We start from the raw sequence: 9,335 nt of genomic DNA, 5'->3' as shown, positions 1-9,335 counted from the left end.
AATGAGTCGATGGAAAATGGGCAGTGGGCACGATCGATGACAACAAGGGTGAAACAATGATCGACTAGGGCAAACTCGCTTTTTTTTAAACTTCGATGATAGCGGGATTTGGGATACGTTCATAGCGGGATACGGGTCTTTTCTCTTTAGCACGACAATATTACTTGCTATGCAATACGCACGGCCAAAGTGACCTTTCATTTTCCAGGCCGGTCTTTTTGGACCAATTAAATCTTTATTCAGGTAGCCCGAACCGAATAACCCGAAACCCGAATTGGGCAAAAATAAATACACGAGAACCAACCCAAATAACTTATTCGGTCCTAATTCGGGTCGGTCCGATCCGGGTTTCAGTTTTGGTTCGGGTATTCGGTCCAAACGCACATCCCTACTTGCTATGCAATACGCACGGCCAAAGTGACCTTTCATTTTCCAGGTCGGTCTTTTCGGCCCAATTAAATCTTTATTCGGGTAACCCAGATCAAATAACACAAAACCCGAATTGGGAAAAAATAGATACCCGAAAACCGACCCAAATAACTTATTCGGTCCTAATTCGGGTCGGTCCGGTTCGGGTATTCGGTTTAAACGCACATCCTTGCTGACAAAAGAATGGAAAAACTTGTACAAAAGCAAAACAAAGTAACAAAATTCCAATACAAGATGCATGTGTAGTACAAAAATTGAGTGGTTCCAAGAATTTATGTAAAAGAGCGGTTAACACCATAGACTATGAATCGCAAACACAAATTTATTTTACTTCACAAAATATAAAGTGAGCCTAAAGGCTTGATGATTGCTTCTAATTTAGCATCTAAAGCTAAGTATATGCTCATGTAGCTCCTTCTAACTCTCTAATTTGATTAAACATTTAAAGCTGAACAAAAGTTTGTTGTTAAGTTATGAATTTATCAAACATCAAAACATTATGATATGACTAATTATTAAGCATCATGCATAGTTTTTCTAGACAAAGAAATGTGGTGTTAATATTATCACCTTAAATAAAATATATACTTACTTTATGTACCTGTTGCATTGATATTAATATAATCTAGTCTTTTGTGCACCTTAAAAAGGATTGTCATTTTACAGGAGGAAGTCTCGAAAGGACATCACTCCCAATTAAACAGCAATCAGGTGTCTACAATAGATTTAGAATAGTAGTATCATTAGATGTCAATCAAATACTAATGCATCCAAAGAATGTATACAAGAATGGAGAGTGGGAAAAGGCAAAAAAGGTATAAATTTTAAAAAAAAAAAAAGTCAAATCTAGTCGTAAATGAAAAGTAAAAGTGCATTTTGTCTGTTGGCAAATAATACTTTCAGAAAGCAAGATGAGTTACTAAATTTATACATAATACAATGAAAATCAAAAGGAAATATGACTTATCAAGGTAATTAACTTTTGGGTATGTTCACATCTGGGTAATTATCTTTTTTTTGTACATATCTAGGTAACAAACTCTTTGGAAGTGTTCATATATGACCATTATGACCTGCTATAGCAGGTTAAATCCTAGATGTGAACGTTTTCGACAAGTTTGTTACCTAGATGTGTACAAAAAAAATAGTTACCCAAATATGAACAAAACGAAAATTAAAAATTAAATTACATGAATGGTCCCTGTGGTCTGGGGGAATTTGTGGTTTTGGTCGCTAACTTATTTTTTTAACTTAAATGATCCTTACTGTTTATTTTGTTGCGCGTTTGGTCCCCGTCTCACCTAAAAATACTATTGTGCCCTTATTAATTTATTTTTTAATTATTTTTCTTATCTATGTATTTATTTTTTACATATTTAAAAAAATTAATAAACCACACATATTTGTATCTCCTCGGATGATCCCTACTGTTTATTTTTAATTAATTTATTTTTTTTAACTCGGATAATCCCTACTGTTTATTTTTGTTACGTGTTTGGTATCTGTCTTATCTAAAAATACTATTTTTCCCTTATTAATTTTTTTAATTAATTTTCTTATTTATGTATTTATTTTTTATAAAAAAATTAATATACCCCATATATATGTATCTCATCACCGTAAACCTGAAACCACATTTGAGAAACTTAATTTGAGTCTTACCATTCACCATCTCATCTCTGATCATCCCCATCTTCTATTTCTTTTCCATCTTTAGTAACATCGACGTCTTCACCATCCTTTTTTTTTTGGTACTTCTGGCGAACCAACACCATAACCTACTGTCTCTTCATCTTTAGTGGGTTGTGGTGTTGATTCGACGGAGTTGAAGGACCGAAAAAAAAAGTGATGATGAAGACGTCGATATCACTAAAGATGAAAAACAAATAGAAGTTGAGAATGATGAAAAATTGGATGGTGAGGAGATATAGATATATGGGGTCTACTAATTTTTCTTAAACATATAAAGCATAAGTACATAAACAAGTCAATTAATTAAAAAAAATTAATAAGGGCACAATAATCTTTTTAGGTAAGACAGAGATCAAGTTCGTAACAAAATTAAATAGTAGGGACCATCCGAGTTAAAAAATTAAATTAATTAAAAAATAAATAGTATGGATCATCCGAGGAGATACAAATATGTGTGGTCTATTAATTTTTTTAAATATGTAAAAAAATAATTACATAGATAAGAAAATTAATTAAAAAAAATTAATAAGGGCACAATAGTATTTTTAGGTAAGACGGGGACCAAACGCGCAACAAAAATAAACAGTATGGACCATTTAAGTTAAAAAAATAAGTTAGCGACCAAAACCACAAATTCCCTCAAACCACAAGGACCATTCATGTAATTTAATTTTTACTTTTCGTTATGTTCATATTTGGGTAACTATTTTTTTATACATATCTAGGTAACAAACTTGTTGAAAGCGTTCACATTTATGATTTAACCTGCTATAGCAGGTCATAATGGTCATATGTGAACACTTCTAAAAAGTTTGTTACCTATATATGTACAAAAAAAAGATAATTACCCAGATATGAACATACCGAAAAGTTAATTACCCTGACAAGTCATATTCCCAAATCAAAAGTTACATGGACTCTATTTTTAACTTCTTGGAACAGCAGATGCAGTTCTCTGTTTTTGCTATGTTTTTGCATAACCTTTATAGGATGTCTCTTGATGAAAACAAGAACTTCTCTTCCTCTTTGGGTTTAATCAAATCTAGAAAACAAGTAAATATCAGAAAATAAATCATATAATAATTCCTATTGAGTTTGCCTTTAGAAATTAAGTAATCAATTTCACAATGAGATAAATGTATACCTATATATCAAGATTCTATTTTAAACAAATTTAGAACAAGAAAAACTGAAGTAAAAATTTATAGGGGTTTGTGAGTCTGATAGAAGCAAACCTTGTAAACAGAAGCAGCACCATATAAAAGTCTTCCTTTGAAAACCATCAAATTGCGTTCACTGACCTTTCATCTTTTATTGCTTGGCTGTAAGTGTGTAAGTGTGAGAATAATACATTTAAACTCGATTAATTAGCCATGAATTTAAATCAAATACTGTCGAAATGAAATTAGACAAATGTACACCTAAAGATAAAGAAGAATGCTGTTCATAACAGTTTCGCAAATATATGGAATCATATTTTGAAGAATTAAAGGTGTGAAAATAGACGTATTTAATGAAAATCCATTATCATTAATCATGGGTCAATTGCATCACTTGTTACACAACATATAGATTGGCATTATAACATGGGTTCAACCCTGGTGGCTCTTAGACGATACATCATCAAATATATTCATGATTTTAACATATTTGAGCTGGTTTGTCTATACTTTATTAAATTATTATTATCATAATTTTATTACTATGTTGTAGTACAACTTTAACAAATAATTAAAATTCTACAACCAATCCTATTTCAAATTATTTGGCTGACTAACCATTTCGATTCATTTTGCAATTCATCGTGATAATCCTCCTAGTATTACTCATCCACAAAGAAACTGAAAAAAAAAAAGTAATCAATCAGGCAACTAGATATGTAGACACAAACATAATTTTTGATGAAATACATGTTTCTATTTCTATTGTATTTATATAAAGTTTGTTAGAATGCGCAAATTAACTTACTTAATATATACAAAGTGAAACTAAAAGAAGTCATGAGAGCGGGTGTATCTTCACAATAAAGTTGTAATTACTGGTGTATGTTGAAGCAGGGGATAAGGGAGATGTGGGGCCAATAAGAGCCTCCTCTACTAATCCTTTCTTTCAGATTTGGGCATCCAAATATCCACAATATCAGAAGTGAAGGCAACAACTTTTCTGGAAGATCTTTCGTCTTTGGGCAGGTGAAGATGAAGAGACGTTGGAGGGAGGTGAGGTGTTGGAGTCCCGTAGAAACCAATTCCAGTTTCCTAAAATTTTGTATTCGAAGAGAAGTAAGAGACGAAGGAAGAATGTGGGACAATTGATCGAAATTTTTAGCATCATCAAAAGGTCCACCATATAATATTAGGTCAACAAGTGAGGTTGGGAAATTCTGTGGACCCCACTCTGAGATGGGCTTCTTCAATCCTCCTATTTCAAGCCGACACAATTTCAGAGGCCAAAGCCCACGAGGGAAGGAAGCATCCATACTTGTACACTTTTGAATTGTCAGATCTGTTAACGAGGTGAGATTCGGTAACTCAAGGTCAGGAAATGACTCCATATTTGGACATTCTTCTATTGTCAATCTGGTGAGGTGAATGAAGGAACATTCTACTCCTCGCAACTCCTTTTCTGGTAGTTCCTTACAACCAGCAATGGAAAGTGTCTTGAGCTTGTTCCCCCTTCCTGTTAGGAAGGAGACAAATGTAATTGAATCACAATACCGAATATGCAAATCCTCTACACTATCTGGAAAATTGCAATGTTCTAAGCTGTTGCAATAGTATACAAGTAATGTCTTAAGAGATGTTAGGTAGCTCCCACAATTATCCTCTTCTTTCTCTCCTAAACTCACCAAATTTGAACAAGACGATACATGCAATGTCCTTAAATTCACAAGAACCTTACTTGCCTCTGATTCAGATTCCCACAAGTATCTTACTTCATCACACGTATTGATGCTTATTTCTTCTACTGCCCCAAGATACTTTGTAACACCTCTCCACAGTTGATCTGTAAGCCCTGAAATGCCACGTATTTCCAACTTGGTGATAGATGAAGCTACATGAACCAGAGTTGTCAACACACCATGACCACATTGGGTTAGGTATAGAACCCTCAGTGAAGGTATTGCTCCAAGTGATACTTGATGTAGATTAGGACAACTTTGTATAGTAAGCTCTTGAAGGGATGGAAACGTAGCATGTCCAACCCCACCACTTTCTGCTGACCATACCTTCCACCCCTTCATATCAACAAAACGTAGAATTTCAAGTGAAGGGAATGCAGGACTAGAAGTCCCAAGAAACTCCAAACCCACAACTTTCACCTCATCCATGCCTTCAATAATCAACTCCTTAAGTGATGGTAGTTGCCCGAGTGATGGTAGAGATGTACATGTTACACAGTTACGTATTGACACATGAGTCAACCGAAGAAACAAGGGATCCCCAACCCAATTTGGAAACTCTATACCCCTATAAAACCTGATATCAAGCTTTTTCAAAGTGTCAGTATGAGGCTTCAACTCACTTAGCACCTCCTTTTCATTTGTTTCCGTTCTAAATGAATTAAACACATTACCCCAATCCAACTCTAACTCACTGAATCGATTTTGGGATAAGTTCGCCTCATTTGCGGTCATTGCATTTTGCACGTTGCCAAGCTCCATAATGGAAATTTTCCCATGGAGATTTTTCAATTTTTTAAGGTCTGTTAATGCAAAATGGTTCTCCATTCCAACAATGATCTTGGTGAGAGTGCGTAGGCTTTTCAACTCACCAATCCCTAAGGGCATCTTCTTCAAAAGTGGAGTATCCCTACAGTCAAAATGCTGTAGATTTTGAAGCTTTGAGAAGCTTTTTGGTAACTTAATTAATTTATGACAGCAAGAAACATTCAGCGTCTGTAAATTATAAAGATTGCAAACATTTTCCGGTAAATGTGTGATCCATGTTCGAGATAAATTAAGATACCGCAAGTGCTTCAAACTACCAATGAACTCAGGTACCCACCATATGTTAAGATTACTCAAACTTAGGACCCTTAACAATGGTAACTCATGAAGTAAGTCATTCAAGACCTTATTTGATAAGTAAAATACATCCCAACTTTCTACCACCCCAACAGATAACGCTAAGAATGTTCTTAAACTTTTAGCTCCCTTGAATGGCTCGAACCTTTTGTTACTCATGTAATTCTCACAAACAAATGACATATGGCGGTGAATTTCCATAGATTCCTTCCTAGATTCCTTCTTCATCCCAATGTCTAACCTTAAAAAAAAATCTCCAGCAACAGACATGGCCAAGTCATTCATAAGATCATGCATCACAAACAAAGATTCATCATTAGAAGATTGTTGAAAGAAGGACCTCGACAACAGCTCATCAAAATATTTGAATCCCAAGCGTTCCATGGACTTGCTTGTAGTAGAGTGTTGCAAAAACCCTTCTGCCATCCACAACAAAATCAACTCCTCCTTGTCGAACACATAGTCCTTGGGGAACAAGGAGCAATATGCAAACAACAGCTTCAAAGAGGCAGAAAGATCATTATAGCTTAGTCTAAGAGCCGGAAGAATATCATCTCCATTTTCCAACCTCCATATTTCACTACCCAACAGCTCCTTCCATTCTTCCTCATCTGTTTTTGTCCTCAATAACCTCCCAAGTGTTTGTAAAGCCAAAGGCAAGCCATCACATTTTTTCACAAACCCTTCACCATATGGTCCAAGTGTTGGATGTGAATCAAAGTTATCTACACCCAATGCATGTTGAGCAAATAATGACAATGCATCGTCGTGTGACAGACCCTGCAAACAATCATGATGAGAGAAACCCAGCTTTCTGAGCAATTGCTCCTTCCGAGTTGTCATGATAATTCTACTTCCAGGAGACCCTACAAGAAATGGGCCCACTAATTTCTCCCAATCATTATAGCTTTCAGACCATACATCATCTAAAACTATTAGAAATAGTTTGTTCTGCAGTTTCTCTTTAAGAGCTTCTTGAAGCAGATTTAAATCTGCAAATTCCTTGTTTTCCCTGGTTACAGATTGATAGATAACTCTGCTTATGTTGGGGATACTGAACTCATCAGAAACACAAACCCAAGCCTTGATTTCAAAGTAATCATTCACTTCCTTTTCGTCATACAACATTCTAGCTAGAGCTGTTTTACCAACTCCACCCATACCAACTATGGGAACGATGCTGAAGTTGACTCCCTGATTCATCTTTATCCCCCAACAGCTTCTCAAGCAATTTTTTCTTATCACTTTCACGTCCAACAATACGACTTGCACCCACCAAAGACGTCTCATATCTTTCAATTCTTAGCTTTTCATTTGTAATCACACTCAAACCAAGATTATTTTTTGCCTCCACTAATTCTTGTAACTTGGTGGCAATATCATCTAACTTGGCATGCATCCTATTACTTTGTGAGAAACTTGTGCAACAACTTGGGATTAGCTTTCTTACCATGCTGGTGGAGGCTCCAGATTCCCGGGTCAACTCACGATGAATAGCTTCGGTTGCCAAGTCATCAAGTAGGTCGTCAATGTCGTAAGCCAAATGTTGGAGACCATTCAGCCATCTTTTAATAGCTTCATTATTTATTTCCTTCTGAGAAGCATCGTTAAGAAGATCTTGGATTTGGTCTAATGTCTTTTTCAATTTCTTGAGCTCAGAATCAATTCCCTTTGAACGAGCGATCTTCTTCAGGGGTTCAGAAGCCAGCTTTTCAAAGACCACTGTCAAGAAGGCAGAAAGAATGCTTTCAGCCATTTATGGTAAGAGCAGAGAATATAGTAGAGATGTGGATGAAAGGATGCAACGAGAGAATGATTTCAATTATTAAGAGATGTTGATGAATTGCAATTACAATTATTGTTTACAGTAAAAAGATGTGGATTAAATTAATGCCCACCACAAATTTGTGGCCCCTAAAATTGCAAGTTGCTTGAGAAGTTTCAACGAAAAGATAATAGATTGAAAATTGTTTACCAAACATTGAAAACTGAAACTTGACGATGTAAAAGTCCCATGGACCCATACTCAGTGGACAAGAATCAGCTATTTAAAAATCTTCGAGTTTTCTTCATGGCCTTCTTCTCTTACTACAACGTTACCAACTCCGGCAGCCATCAATTGTTGTTACATTTCGACAGAGATAAACATTGCCGACCAGAATCCTCCACCATCTGGTCTCCTCTTCCACCAATTTATGTTTACTGTGAGGAGTCAAAGCCAATGCTCAGCGGCGATGCTGCGGCGGAGACGGAAATTTCTGAACTGCTCCATGATTCGTCATTGGTCAAAATTTTGATGAGTACTAGTGGTGGAACCATTTGTTTTACTTATACCCTTTTTGTTATGATAAATAATCCCTTTATTTTAGGGATTGGTTTCTTATTAACCCTGTTAAATCCGCCTCTTTCTTCCTACTACTGATCTTAAACAAATTAATCGATTTGAAAACCCTTTGCTCTTGCTATCTCGTTTCCAGACGTTTCTCCTCGATTGTACTTCAAGTCGATACGATTTCCTTCATTGCACCATTCTTAGACCCTAACATTCCATATAAGCAATGTTTTAAAAACCGGTTTTTTAGTTGGACCGGTACGGTGATCGGTTCCCGGTTCAACCGGTTTAACCGGTTCGACCGCCAGGTGAACCGGTTTCTATATTTTTCATGTTTTTTTTCAATTTTCCTACATATACATACATATAGAAATTAGGAATTTTATGTTTACAAGTTCAAACATTAAAAATACACATAAAAATAACTTGTAGATGAATCTAAATACATTAAAATAACACATAACCATAAATTTTAGTGTTTTACATCAATCCATATACATTAAAAATAAAATAAAATATAATACCGAAACGAAATATAGTTTTTGATCAATACAAAAACATCAAAAGAATTTATAACTTTTACTATATGTTTTTATTTAGAGAAAACTAAATAGATTTGAAAAAAAATCACCAAAGTTTATTATGTAAATAGTTCTTTTTCATGTGTTTTTATTCGGTTTAACCGGTTCAACCGGTTTTTTTCTAAAAAACCGGCCAGTTCAATCCGGTTCAGAAATCAATATAAAACCGGTGATAGTTGAACCGCTCCCTCTCCCGGTTCCCGGTCCAACCGGTTCGACCGGCCGGTTCAAACCGGTTTTTAAAACATTGCAGATAAGAACACCGTCCGTGATGTCG

At 35.4% G+C, this 9,335-nt stretch overlaps 1 pseudogene across 1 annotated transcript; it reads right to left on the bottom strand.

Moving 5' to 3' along the window:
- Positions 1-1,226: 1,226 nt before the first annotated feature.
- Positions 1,227-8,431, bottom strand: LOC145037603 (putative disease resistance RPP13-like protein 1; annotated as a pseudogene). Its single transcript, XR_013678921.1, has 5 exons — positions 8,121-8,431; positions 4,090-7,867; positions 3,900-3,962; positions 3,357-3,443; positions 1,227-3,163 (listed from the first exon to the last, which is right to left on the bottom strand). The product of XR_013678921.1 is annotated as a putative disease resistance RPP13-like protein 1 (transcript).
- Positions 8,432-9,335: the final 904 nt, after the last annotated feature.

Source organism: Lactuca saligna, chromosome 3, assembly GCF_052625555.1.
Source record: "Lactuca saligna cultivar CGN05327 chromosome 3, ASM5262555v1, whole genome shotgun sequence".
Lineage (NCBI taxonomy): Eukaryota > Viridiplantae > Streptophyta > Magnoliopsida > Asterales > Asteraceae > Lactuca > Lactuca saligna.
Note: the sequence above shows the minus strand (reverse complement) of the source record. Positions and strands in the feature narration are given on the sequence as shown.